The sequence below is a fragment of the Akebia trifoliata genome, chromosome 1 (genome assembly GCF_017979445.1).
Source record: "Akebia trifoliata isolate Shusen 1 chromosome 1, ASM1797944v1, whole genome shotgun sequence".
NCBI classification, from domain to species: Eukaryota; Viridiplantae; Streptophyta; class Magnoliopsida; order Ranunculales; family Lardizabalaceae; genus Akebia; species Akebia trifoliata.
Window position 1 is genome coordinate 6,604,857 of NC_141375.1, and position 15,150 is coordinate 6,620,006.

A 15,150-nucleotide genomic window follows, 5' to 3' on the forward strand; every position below is an offset into this window, starting at 1 on the left:
ACCCTTTGAGGTCTTTTATGTCAGTAGGACCTTCGAGATTTTGTATATTCCACTCATAATATGTACATTAGGGACCTGACTATTTTTAGTTATTTTCTTGATTTTCTCCCCATTTGTTAAAGATTTACCAAGGTTGTTTTACACCTTAACCCCCTCTAATCCTTACATAACCTCCTTAGTATTGAGACGATGAGAGTGGGTTGCCCTTTCTGTAGTCTTTCTTCCTTGGTTCTCTCGTAATTTTTGTGATTCCTTAATGGTAGAATTTGGCTCTCTGAAGAGTCAATTACTTTCCTACCTTAATTTGTTGAGACTCAAAGCAAGGTTATTTGTCTTTGAGACCCTTTTCTTTTGGATAATCTAGGTCAAGGTTCAAAATAGTTTGACCACTTTCAAAGGATATGGGCAACCTTACCCCTCAAAAAGAATTTTTTTTAAACTGAAGGAGCAATTACTCTCTTAGCCTCAATTTGTTGAAAGGCATGGGAGATTAATTTACCCTTAGGACCCTTCCTTGGGTGGATAATTGCATGCCATGTGCATTGTTTTTACAAGAGTTATTGTTTTCTAAGGAGAAAGATAAGTGTATCCTCCAAGGAATTCTTTAGAGACCTTGCGAAGAATTACACTTTTATCCTTTGATCATCTTGATTAGTAAGACTCGTAGGAGTGTAATTGATCATCAAGGCCTCTTTGATGAAGTGGAAATCATGTCATTTAGTTTAAATTTTGTTGTCTTCTTGGCAAAGAAGCCAATTTTGTTTCGAATTCCTCTCGGGTTCTTTCGAATTGAAAATGAATTGAACCGCTATTATCGACAGTGGCGCCAATTTGATCGATGCTATATAAGTTGAACAAATATTATAATAAAACTTGGGTAAGTAGGATTCGTTTCATAAGGACAATCGTGATTCAAATGTTCATTCGAATTGAAACCAAAACAGAATTTTGAAAAATAGATTTTAAAACAGATTAGAAAATTGCAGCTAAGAAATGAAATAAAATTAAAATGAAAAACGAAATTAAAGCAATGTAAAAGTAGAGAGATCAAATCCACCTGAGCAAATCTTCTCCTTAGATCAATTTGTCATTTACTTGTCTCAATCCTCTTAACAAAACTAATGTCGATAGATCGGAAAATCAAGCGGTTAAATCCAAAATGAAATCTAAAAATTTGTGAATAAATCAATAAGACAAAATTAAGGGATTTGTATTTGATGTTCCTGGTGAAGCATGGTTTAGCTTGAGCTTATCTAAGAATAAACCATCAAAATTAGGAAATCAAACACTCCACTCAATAATTCTTACTTAGAATTCTCTCAATGAAAACTATGAAGGATAAGGTAAATGACAAATTAACTATGCAAGAAAATATTGCTCCAGCTTCATTGACCACTCTAATGGAGGGTCTAGCCGTTGATCATCGCAAGAAACAACAAATAAGAAAATAAAATAGAGATGAGAAATGAGAAAGCTGAAAGGTCTTCTTCATTGATCTTGAACATGAACATTAGCTAGATATCCTTCATTACAAAGCTTCCAATTAAACTAAATACTAAACTAAGATAATAAGAAGAAAAGAGAAAAATATAAAGAAATTAGAAAAAAGAAGAGGGACCAAGAATGACTCATTATCTCTAGAAATTGAGGCTCTATTTATAGAGAAAAATGTGTGTAGAATAGTTTAAAAGTAGCCTCCACTTTTCTTTGCACAAGAGGACAAAGAGGAGAACATGAATTAAGGATTAGGGCATTCCAAAGTGGGCCCAAATATTTTTGCCTTAAGATTTTGACTCCAAAATACTGATTTTTTACACAAGAAACACACATAATCAAATTTATGAAATTATTTATGTATAATTAAGCCTAATTATCATCTAATAACATGCAACATGATATTTTGAGGCTTATCATGATTATTACCTTAATACGTAGAAATAGAGACAAAAGTTAAGATAAATGTCTAGGAAACGTGCGTATAATTCAGTGTTTCGAGACACATCAATAAGTTTATCCTCTAAGGAATTCTTTAGAGGCCTTGTGAAGAATTACACTCTTATCCTTTGATCATCTTGATTAGTAAGACTCGTAGGAGTGTAATTGACCAGCAAGGCTCTTTGATGAAGTGGAAATCATGTCATTCAATGTGGTTTTAATACAATTAAGTTGAACTTGTGGGGTGTGTGGACTATTTGAAAGTGCCTCGACACTTTCTTAGGAATTTTTTGATGAGGTTTGGGGAGTCTCCATCTAGTTCTAGGAATAAAAAATTGACTCCAAATAGGATTTGGTTTGATCAATGGTTAAAGAAAATGGATAAGGGGTCGAGTTATGAGGTTTGGTAGGTGTTAGACACCAAACCCACCTAATTAAACTAATCAATTTGTCCTACAATCTAAAACTAGCAATCCTAATGTCAGGCTTAGAATGATAGAAAAAAAGAGTTTAAAATAGAGGTATTTATAGTATTTTTCAATTTGTCAATAGCAAGTGGTAAGACCTTGTGGAGTTTTTTTTTTTTTTTTATATTGATAAGTTGGGGTTAAAGGGACCCCACCCTGAAAAAGACTTTGTGGAGGTTGTTCCCAAGGTCTTAGATTCAAAGCCCTTGAACCCCTTCTTATACTAATATGCTAATTGTTAACCACTAACCCTACCAAGCAAACAACAAAATGGGTCTTGGTCTATGTATGATCTTTAAATACATACATGTCCCAAAAAGATGGTTAATCTCTAGGTACATTGTCTAGATTGAATGCAAATGTATCATCTTTAAATGCATATGTGTCCAACAAAAATATTAACCTTTAGGTGTATTACTTAGATTGAATAAACATATATTAATGTGTGAACACAAAAATGTTTTCACACTAAATATAAATTTTATTCATCCCACTTCCCTTTTGTGTATCAAATTTAGATGTTCAAGTGGGTCTCACATGATTGGTTTGTCCAATGGTAAGATGTGACATGATATTCATTAATTAGATGAGATAAAGCTTAGTTATTACTTAGATTGAATAAACATATATTAATTTGTGAACACAAAAATGTTTTCACACTAAATATAAATTTTATTCATCACACTTCCCTTTTGTGTATCAAATTTAGATGTTCAAGTGGGTCTCACATGATTGGTTTGTCCAATAGTAAGATGTGACATGATATTCATTAATTAGATGAGATAAAGCTTAGTTATTTCAATTTAAAATCATTTTTTTATATCTACTAATTAAATGAGAACACATATATTTAATTAGATATGAAATCTATAAGTATTAATAAAATAATACAATTGATAAACTAATGATTTAAACATAGCATATATTATATTTTATGCATATCCATGTGTATTATAAGATCAAAACTTTAAACTAACTTTATATTACAATGATATAATAGGTAACCTATTGCTAATAAATTTTTAATGTCACGTCATAATATATATAATATTTCATAGATATATCCCCTCTAACTAGTAAATGGAAAAAAATGCTTAGATACATAATATATATTATACATATATACGATACTAATATAGTGCTACTTATTTGGATATCTTCAATTATTTGGGGTGGTAGGATGTTTACCAAGCTTGGTGAAGGTTTAGATAGAGAGTTGGATTGTTTGGGGGAGATATTTTACCAAGGAAAAGCGAACACTTTGGGATCTTATTTCCTTTGCAATATGTTGGATGATTTGGAATGAAAGGAACAAATGAGCAGTTGAGAACAAATCTAAGGAAGAGCATGAGTTAGTTTTGGAGGTGCTAGCCTTATTTATTACTTTTTTTTTTTTTTTTTTTTTGTGTAAAAGGTTTAAGGAGTTGGGTATATATTCTTCAAAAACTTCATTGTTAGATGTTAGAAAGTGTGTAATATAGATATGGGTAGTCTTGTTTCTGATTCTGCTCTTTGGCGGTTTGCACACCTATTGGTAGGTTTATTTTTTCTTTCTTTTGACTGGTCTCCTTGACCTCCATTTTATTGATTGAATGAAATAAACTCTACCTATTAGAAGAAAAAAAAAAGATATTCACATTCTTGCAAGAATGAGAGAGGAAACTAGAGACAAACGATGATCCATAATCAAACATTCAATTCATCTTTTGACTTAAATATTTTATTTTGTTAGTTTTCATTCATAGAGTTATCTTTTCTGTTCCTTATGTGAATTGTGGACTAATTTCTAATCTTAACTTTCTGGTAGGTTTTCACGTACTAAGCTACATTATAGATAGAAAAATTCACAATTCATTGTGGTCTGTATTGATGGTTTGATCCACTTGTTCTTGACTCGATCTTAGTTCTTCGAGTTTGGGAATTAAAGACTAATCATGTTCCTCCATTTCAATATGTCCAGAGACCTGTTTTCTTTCATATTTAGAATACTTAACAAATTTAATTGGTATTTTTATATATAAATAAGGGATAATTATAAAAGTACCCCATGAATTAATAAAGGTAATCTACATAGTCGAAGTATTTAGTCTTATATAGGTTTAAAGTTTTGGAATGTGTTGATTTTGGGTGAGGATGATCTATATGATGAGTAGATCATCCTCACCAAAAATTAGCTCATTTCGAAACTTTTAACCCCATGAACACTTGTTTTAAAAAAAAATGAACTATTTAAGATTCTTTAACTTATTTTTATAGGGTTAAAATTTTCAAAATGTCTGATTTTTAGTGAGAATTATCTACTCATCATAAAGATCATCCTTATCCAAAATCAACACATTCCAAAACTTTTAACCAATATAAGACTAAATAATTCGACTGTATGGGTTACCTTTATACCTTAGGTAATTATAGAAATACTTAAATTTAATGATTGACCTCGTCTTTTACTTAGAGGCAAGTATGAAGTTTTAGGAATGTCATGATATAAAAGTTAGAATATATCTAACTCTTTCTCATTTCTCCATTTTAGTGTCGGTTTCTTTGATGGATATTAGATTCACAAATACACCCCCCAATAGACAAGAGTTGAATTCATAAGTCGAGATATATTTACATTTGATAGCTTATTAAGTTTAATGTGGGAATATCACACTGTTTATATATTGATTGTATGAATTTGTTGAATGTCGTAGGATTAACCAATAATATATTGAAGGGGTAAAAGAATTCATTGAGTTAGCATTTAAGCGTGGAGCCATTGTTAAAGGGAAGTTGAAGTGTCCATGCCCAAAATATAACAATGTGTTATAGTAGAATAGAGAAAATGCATATCATCATATGATTTGTTTTGGATTCAATAAGAATTATACTAGATAATTCTTCCACGATGAAGATATTGGATCATCATTGAGAGAGAGCGGAATTTGGATTCAGATGTGGGATCAAATGTGTAAAGTATGAGAGATGAAATAGGAGATCTTTTAAGTGATATTTTTAGAATCCCCAACACAGATTGTGATATGGGTAGTCGTATTCACACAATAAATAGTGAGTTAAATGCAGAAGCTAAAATTTTTTATAATCTGATATGTGAAAAAGAGAAAGAGTTGTATCCTAGTTGTACGAAACATACCAAATTATCTTTCATAATCAAACTATTTCACATAAAGTGTCTTACTGAATAGAGTAATAAATCATTTACAACGTTACTTAAATTGTTGAGGGAGGTATTTCTAAATGGGTCGACATTGCCTAAAAATTTTAGTCAGATAAAAAAGACCATATCAAATTTAAGTCTCAATTATACTAAGATCCATGTATGCCCCAATGATTGCATGATATATTGGAGAGAAACTAGTGAGAAATAAGAGTATGACACATGTGGTGCTTCAAAATGAAAAATAGAAGGAGATGATCGAATAGTTAAAAAGAACAAAAGTCCAACTAAGATATTGTGATATTTCCCTTTAAAACTAAGGTTACAAAGATTGTTTATGTCAACCAAAAGTACTTTTAATATGAGATGGCATGATGAGGATCGTACGAAGGATGACTTGTTAAAGTACCCAGCAGACTCATTAGCACGGAAACATTTTAACGATCAGAATGTGTTATTTGCTTCAGACGATCATAATATAAGGCTTGGATTGGCTAGTGATGATTTCAACCCTTTCACAATTATGATCATTTCTCATAGCACATGGCCTGTGATTCTTATTCCATATAATTTACCCCATAGATGTGTATGAAATAGTCAAACATGATCTTATTCCTATTGATCCCCTATCCTATTAGTCTTGGAAATGACATAAATGTTTACATGAGGCCTCTGGTGGAAGAATTGTGGAAATACGGAATAACGATGTATGATGCATAAAAAAACAAAACTTTTTAGATACGTGCAGCTTTGATATGGACCACTAGTGACTTTCCTAGTTATGCTATGTTATTAGGTTGGAGTACAAAAGGGAAACTTGTGTGTCCTGTTTGCAATAAGAATACATGTAACCGATATTTGTATAAAGTAAGAAAACATTATTACATGGACCATTGTCATTTTTTAGAATCACACCATAGGTTTCTAAAGGAAAAAAGATCATTTGATGGTGCAGTAGAAAATAAGACTTCACCATTTGTTGTGTTTATAAATGACATTATAAATTTATTAAACAAGATTACATTTAAGTTTAGGAAACAAGTTGGGAAAAAGCGATCAAGATAAACACAAGATCACATAATGCTAGATAATTGGAAGAAGTTAAACATATTGTTCGAATTGCCATATTGGAAAAATTATTTATTGAGACATAATCTGGACGTGATGCACATAAAAAAGAATGTGAGGGATAATATAATCGGTACTTTGTTGAACCTTGAAGGTAGATTAAAAGACAACTTAAAAACTAGTTTGGTTTTGATATAAATGGGCTTAAGGGACACACTTCACCCGTATATAGTGTCTACGACGAATAAAATTTATTTGCCAACTGCCTGCTTCTCCATGGACAAACACGAGAAATAGTTATTTTGTAAGGTACTGAAGAATCTGAAAGTTCCAGATGGGTACTTTTCCAATATTATAAGGCGTGTAAATATGAAGGAGTGTAAAATTATTAGTTTTAAGAGTCACGACTCGCACGTTTTAATGCAACAATTGTGGCCATAGGCTATTAGACGATCACTATCTAAGAATATCGGTACAGTTATCATTGAATTGTGTAGTTTCTTCCGTGAATTATGTAGTAAAGTATGTCATGTTCAATAATTACATCCACTTGGGGAATGCATTGTGCCCACGTTATGAAATTTAGAAAGAATCTTTTCGCTTGCATTCTTTGACATTATGGTGCATCTACCGATCCATTTGGCTAAAGAAGTAATATTATGTGGTCTTGTTCAGTATCGTTGGATGTATCAAATCGAAAGGTATGTACTATTAAAAATAATTATGACATTAGTTTCAATTATTTTCAAACAATTATCTCATATATATTATGTTTATTTTTATATAGGTATTTGTACAGATTAAAATCTTATGTACGAAATAGATCTCAGCTTAAAGGATCTATAGTCAAGGGATACTTGATTGAGAAATGTTTCACATTCTGTTCAAGATATCTACATAATGTTGAGACAAGGTTCAATAGACCAATTAGAAATAACAACGATTGTGCGATAGAAGGTGTCGTTACAATTTATTTTAGAGAATTGGAAATGAAACATGCACATCGTTATATACTGTTCAACAACAAGAATGTTACGTGTTATATAGAGTAAGATTTTCTTTTTTATGAATTGTTTACATTATGCACAACTGTACGCAATGTAATTTAGTTTTGTGATTGTACAGACAACATATGTGTTTTCATAGAATGTAATTTTCATGCAAGAATTCTCATGAACTGTAGAAGATGCAAAATTAAATGTTTACTAGTTGGTTTAAAAATCAAGTGAAATAGATTAAATATGATTATGACTCCTTAATTTTATGTTGGTAATGTATCAATATTAACTTTTTCATTTCAACTAGATGCAATTAATAAAGAAATCAAATAAAATGTATCAAAGGAAATTGCGAGCTTAAGCTTAGGTCCACAAAATTTTGTGAAAAGATTTAAGGGGTATATTCAGAACGGTTTTAGATTTCATATATCGAATAATGAGAAGGGACATAAAAGTCAAAATAGTAGTGTTGCGATTACTGCAACCACAAAAAGTTATGCCAGCACTAGAGATAAAAGACCTATTACAGGATCAATAACATGTTATGAGCATTTAATAAATATAATTGAATTTACATATTTTCATAGTCTTAAGTTTGTATTGTTTAAGTGTGATTGAGTTGATATTACGATAATGGGCAAAAGAATAAAGATTGATGATCGTGAGTTTACACTTGTCAACTTCACACAACTTTTATTTTAAGGAGATAAAGTCATAAATGAATCATTTGCATTAGCTTCACAGACATAACAAGTTTTCTTTGTAGAAGATCCTGTTGATTTAGAATGAAATGTTGTTGTAAAGACTAAACCGAGATATTTGTACAATATGAATGAGGAAATTATTAATAATGAATATGATATATGGGAAAACCATTCATTTAGTGATAGTTTTGATAGAAATATTTTTAAAGAGAGCGATGATGGTGATGTCAATTGGGTTAGAGATGATGTACCAAGGGTTACTATTGATATACTTTCCTACTTGCTATCTGAACTGCCTCCTCATCCAATTGATGTTGTTGATGATACAACTGATTCTGATTTTGAAAATTACTAAGTTAGAGCTCATATTTTGTAATGAATTATTTAATTTAATTATTCATCGATATCTCAATATCATTATTTAAATAATTATTTACTGTCAAATTTGTAATAAATATTTAATTAATTTCTATTTTGATTTCATATTTATGTTCTAACAGTATTTGTAAATGTAAATGGACTCATTCAAGAGTGGCCCCCAAGAAAAAGTGAGACCCTACACGATGTATTAACATATTTAATGTCGAACCTAATCGAAGACTATTATTACATTTCAACAAGGCTAGACAACCTTCTAGTAAGCATGCTCAAAAGTTATCTAGTTTTTGTGGTGTCTTGGCTAAAGACCCACACCTACTCAGATTAGATATCCCATCATGGAAAATAATTGATAAGGATGCTAAAGAATGGGTGTAGTAGAGCATTTTGGTATGTTAGATATCTTTAACAGAATTATGTAGGTTTTTTATCAATATATTTTTATGAATTTTTTATAATAGTTTTACATTTTTATTTGTTTTTTAGGATAAATTTGTAATTGATTCCAGCATCGTAAGCACGTAATTAAAAAAATTAACAAGTTATGGAAGGATTATAAATATAGACCGAAGGCTCGTATTTATGATGTATTTAATGAAGATAAAACTCGAGTTCAAAACTGTCCAGACGATATCCCTCTTGAATAGTGGATCACGTTAATTGATTTTTGAAATTATGAATTGGGTCAGGTATGTTTTGTGTAAAAGAAGTTAGTTTATTAATATTACATATTGAGTTATTAATTAATTAATTGATCTTAATGTGGCGTTGGAGTAGTACTAATCAGGAAAATCGTTCCCATTAGATGATGCTTCATAAATCTGGTTCGAATAGTTTCTCACGTGTACTTCATGAAGACGTATATCAATCCTATTAATATTCCATTGATTATAAATATAGTCACTATTCTGTTTGATATATCAATTACATATATAATTATACCAATCACTATTCTGTTATTTTCTAATATGTGAATAGGAAAAGCAAAATCCAACAAAGGGTCCACTTAGTCGGGCAAAATTATTTATCAAGACCCATACCAATTATGATAACGTGCCAGTAGATGATGTTGTTGCTAAGAAAATTATAAGTGCAATTACGTCATTGAAAATTTTCAATTATTTATTATAATTAATCATTGTCAATAATTGTTGATTAAATTAATTAAACTCAAATATTTTTGTAGGATTAGATGAAAGAACTCATGAAAAATTTATCACCGGACTCCCAAGACATCATTGGACCGAATGACATATTTGCTAAGGTTATGCGGCCCGAGAAACTTGGCCATGTTTGTAGATATGGCTTGGGTCTGATTCCAATATCATTGTTTGGATCATCTTCTAGCCAAGGTGCCTTCTCATCTACAAATATCGAGGAACTTATCACTTTGAATGATAAAGTGAAAACTTTAGAAAATCAACTAATTGAAATGGAAAAACAAAGAGAAGTTGATAAGGTTGAGGTTGCGCGACAAAAAGAATCTGATAAGGAAGCATATGAGGAGATCAAATATTTTTTTTATGGGAATGGAACGATTAGTAAGTATTTATTATTATTATTATTTAAGTTTTATAATAAAGTAATACAATATAATTCATAATATGTTTTTTTTAGTTTGAAAACTCGTACTCGGTTCCACCTAACTTTTCTACCCAGCCTCCAAACGATGATTGATTTATCGTAACTTTTAAAAGTTACTCTTTCTTTTAATATCTTTAATAAACTACTTTGTTTCAAATACTAAGTAACATTGGTAACTTTTGAGGTTTATTGAATTATTTCAACATAAGTAAGAATTACTTTATGCACCCATATCATACTCTTTATTTTGGAGTGTGTAAGCTACACATACACTAATATGTTGGGGTAAGTTTCATAAACTTTTCCTAACTCATATCATATTTTTTAACTTGTTAATTCCTCATATTTATTTTTTATTATTAGTATCTCATATTTTATATTTCTTACCATATCATATTTTTACTTGTTACTAACTCATATTTTTTTTGCTTATTAGGTAAACCTTTTTTAACCCCGTCAATGTAAAATTAAACATTTTACATTGCCGGTCCCAAGCCTGAATAAAGGAGGAGGGAAAAGGATGAAGCAAGGAGTACTTTGCTTGATCTACCTGGCCAAGAGGTAATTCTTTTATATAATTTGAAATAAAAGCTAGTTTACTATTAAAACAATGATGTTTTAATAGCTTTCTTTGTTTCTTTCTTTCTTTTTTCCTTGTTCCTAATTAAGAGATCTCGTATGTGACTGTCAAATAACAAATTTGATCTACTTAAAGATACTTTCCTTGTAGAGTATGAGACTAATGATATATTATTGTTGTTGTGTGGCCTTTCTAGTAATTGTCACTAGTGTGTTGGCGCCACTACCAGAGGAAACTGTGTTTCGAGGCTTTCATCCCTTACTAAATGGTAAAATTCCTTTTGAGCAATGAGTATGAAGTTTCTTTTTAATGCTGAATAGTGGGAATATTGATCCAGACAAATCCTTACATGCCCCAGATCCCCTCCCCCCCCAAACAAAAGAAAGAAACATTTGTCTCCATGAGAAATGATACCATCTTAACAAAAATGGCATTTACCTCTCGGATTTGTGTTCTCATGTTTATTCCATTATTTCAGCAGGTTCCCTACTCATGTTTCTGTTGTTATAAGTGTTTTAGTATTAGCACTTGCCCATCTCACTCTTGGAAAGTTTCTCCAACTCTTTGTACTAGGTAATGCTTCTTCATTTGTTTTGTAGTCAATCTCAAACAACCATCCCAACAGATGCAACATTTTTTTTTCTCATATAGTTAATTGATAGAGTAGAACATTACCATGTAAATACTACTTATCGTTTATAGATGATGATAATTATATTACTTATTTGCATTCAAACTGGCCCTTGAAAGCTGTATGAATTCTTTTGCTGGTTTGAGAATTTTTTCATTCTTGCATTGAGATTTCTTACAAGTTTCTAATTAATTCATCTTGTGAAATACTGCTCCCAAGGACATAGTGATGGTTTTAGTTACCTTAATGATTTACAGATTAAAGCCTATCCAAAAGCAACTGTAGTGTTCGTTAACAACACAACCAATTTTTTATACGATCATTTTAAATAAAAATATATTCACTTTCACTACCTCTGTTTTGGGATACTCACTATTGGATAGAGATATTCACATCCGTTCATTTTTCATCATTTATGCCTTGATCCAAATATTAGTATCTTACATGAATCCTATTTTTCCATTCACATATATCTAGAAACATACCTTCTATCGAGTCAGTTTTTTAAATTATATGAACTTATCTTATTGTTTGAAAGAAATAAAAATGCATTTTGTCAATTATTTCATTTACCAAAACTTTCAATTGATACGATAATTTAAACCATGATCATGACTATGATGATGAGTCTTTACGTTGTGACCAACTAACCTTGATGTTGAATTACAATCTCATGTTGCGTATATACACCTTTAGAAATTTGATGGAAGTTTTAAACTCATCAATATATTTTTTCATGTTTATCGAATATGGTAGTCTTTCTTTGGCAGTAGTAAAGTGGCAATTGCACCAAAAATAGTGTAAATGAGATGAGATGGGGTGTATAAGGCTTTATTATCTCATTTCTTTTTATTAAGTGTTTTCTAAGATATGACCATTGGGGTTGAGCCCCTTCCTCAATTGGTTGAAGTGCTCAGGTACTGCATCAGAACCATGGGGTTAGGAGTTTTCTACTCTTGCTTACCATAGCAAGGAAAGAAAATTCTCTTGAGAAACCATGGTCCATGTACCATGGTTGTAATTTTTATCATGTCATCATCATCATCATTCAAATTTTTGCAAAGGCTAAGCTGTCACATTTTTTGCTGCATCTGTTCATTGAATTTTGATTACTAATAAAGGTGCATGACTATGTTATTTAGCTCTTTCAACTTATATCGGTCTAGCAACTATTGTTGGGCTCATATGGTGGTTTGTATACACTGAGAGTGGTCCCAAGCTACCATACCATGAATTGGTGAGTTGTCATATATCATTAGTTTGTGTAATTTGGCTCTTTTAACTATTGAAAATGGACTAAAACCATGTTTTTAATTAGTCGGGTTTGTATTGTAAGCTAAGTTGTCTTAGACACATGTTTTCTTGTAGTCCATGGTTCCAAGTCATGGGTGACTTCGGATAAGCTCGAATTGGCCGAAGTATTCCTATCACCTACAGGTGAGGTCATGTACCAAGTTTGCTCACCCAAGTCCCTCAGTAAGTTGTTGGTGAAGGTTGGAGTGACCCAACCCACTGTTGATGTTTCTTGAGTTACCTACCACATTTCAATGCATTCTAGTTTCAGGACATGTTTGGGACTATCTTTTGTGTTTTCTTGGAAGTTTTGTAGGAGGAAATGGACTACTTTTGAGACATGATGGATTTTCAATTTTTTTCTTTTTTCTGTTGAATCAGTCTAGTACTTTTATATAATTTTCTCGTAATATTAACGAGCTTTTTCTTCCCACTTAAGATAAATCAATGGGTATTTTCATCCTATCATGCTGACCTTTAGAGAACTACTATGAACTTCCTTCTTTGCAGGGGATTGAGTATATCCTTTTGCCTAAAGAATCCCTTAATGGAAAGTGGGGATAAGTTTACTATTATCATAAGCAAGGATTCTTGTTTAATCTTATTCATTAATATGTCTAATTTTATAGTCCAATCTAATGGACATCTTATGGGTTTAAGTTAGGTGGTTCATCGATCATAAATATCAGATCAAATGGTCCACTTCCCTTTGATCCTGACCAACTAAGTTCAAGAAATATTTTTATTGGAAAGTGTTGGCCAAGACACATTGGTCCTGGTTGGTGGTGGCAACTGAGGAGATAAAATTGATCAATGTTTTGAATGTGGGTATTTCATAGTGTTGGTGGTGGCAAATATATAAATTAGATTTGTAAGACTCAGACATGGGCAAGGTATATCATGACCAATTTGTCTGAAAATATTGTATGGGTGGTTAGGTTCTTTCACAATAGAATTTGACAAGATTTCGAGTAAATGTTACCATCATGGAAGGGACCATAAAATCTTCTTTCTAAAAAAATGACCCTAGAGAATTATGTAACATCGATAAGGACCTGAGACCAATTTGTCTTTCTTAATACCTTCAATTTTATCTATGTGTCGTTATTCTTTTATTCATTTGATTACTTATTTTCTTCTTCAAAATGCTTCAAACTAATGTTTTTTCAATCAAAATGAGATATGGGACTTGGTGCAAGGATTAAGCGACTCTTAATTGTGATTGCCTTATTGCCTACCTGCCTTTGGAAGGTCAAAAGGAAGCTCTACAAACATTCCTTAATTTTTTATCCTTGTCCCACTAGAACAATTTGTGCATGTTTTTTTCTGCTGGTTTTCCCATGCATTACTTTTCTTGGTCTGAGTTTTGGTTCAATTTTTTTTTTCTTTGTTCTTGATCCATGGGGATGATACTTTTTTTTGCATGTTTGTGTGTGTGGTTTTTGGTATGTACTAGGAATTTTGTAACTTGTGCATCAACTTGAAATGTCTTTGAATCAAGTCAGATCCACCAAAGCCATCCATATGAGCACCGTAGTTCTTGATAGATGGGAGGAAAGACTTCTAGATATCTTCAATGGACGCCCTTACGATATGCTTGATGTTACACTAGCTAATACTGTCTATCAATTCCCCATAGACATCAAGGTACTAAGAAAATTAATTTAATATCATTTTTCATTATACAAAGATTACTCTAAACTGAACAAAAAATTAATTTAATATCTTTAGGTTTTATTTAAAATTTACATTTTGAAACTACTTTCTATTCTTATTCAATTAATAAGACTTGTGCTTGTTTGTTACAGATTTTGGCAATGCTAACCAATGATGAGAAGCATCTATGTTATGCTCAAGAAATGGCATTGAGTGAGTTATAATATTACCTTATCACTTCTAATTTGTTGACCTTTTATGCTTTCTATATCTCATGGTAAATTTTGAAGGAATTTATGTAGTATGCATCTATTCCTTAAAACTGTAAATTTTACATACATGCATGTCACTACAACAAATATGGAAATTAGGAACGGTTTATAACCGTTCCTAATCAAGTATGAAACAGTTTCCAAACCACCTCTAATTAAGGCGTTGTTAATGAATTTAAATGGTTAAAAGCCGTTCTAGATCTCAAGATTTAAACCAATCCAAAACTCGGATTTTCAAACGGCTTAAAACTGTTCCAAATCTGAATGCACTACCACAAAAAATTCCTTAGACAACGATTTAAAATCCAATGTTTATAAGATTGATGTCATAAGTCTGAGACTTTAGACATCGGTTACAAAACGATATCTAAACTTTTAAAAAATAATAATAATTTTTAATTTTTTTTCTACACAACAGTCAAAATAA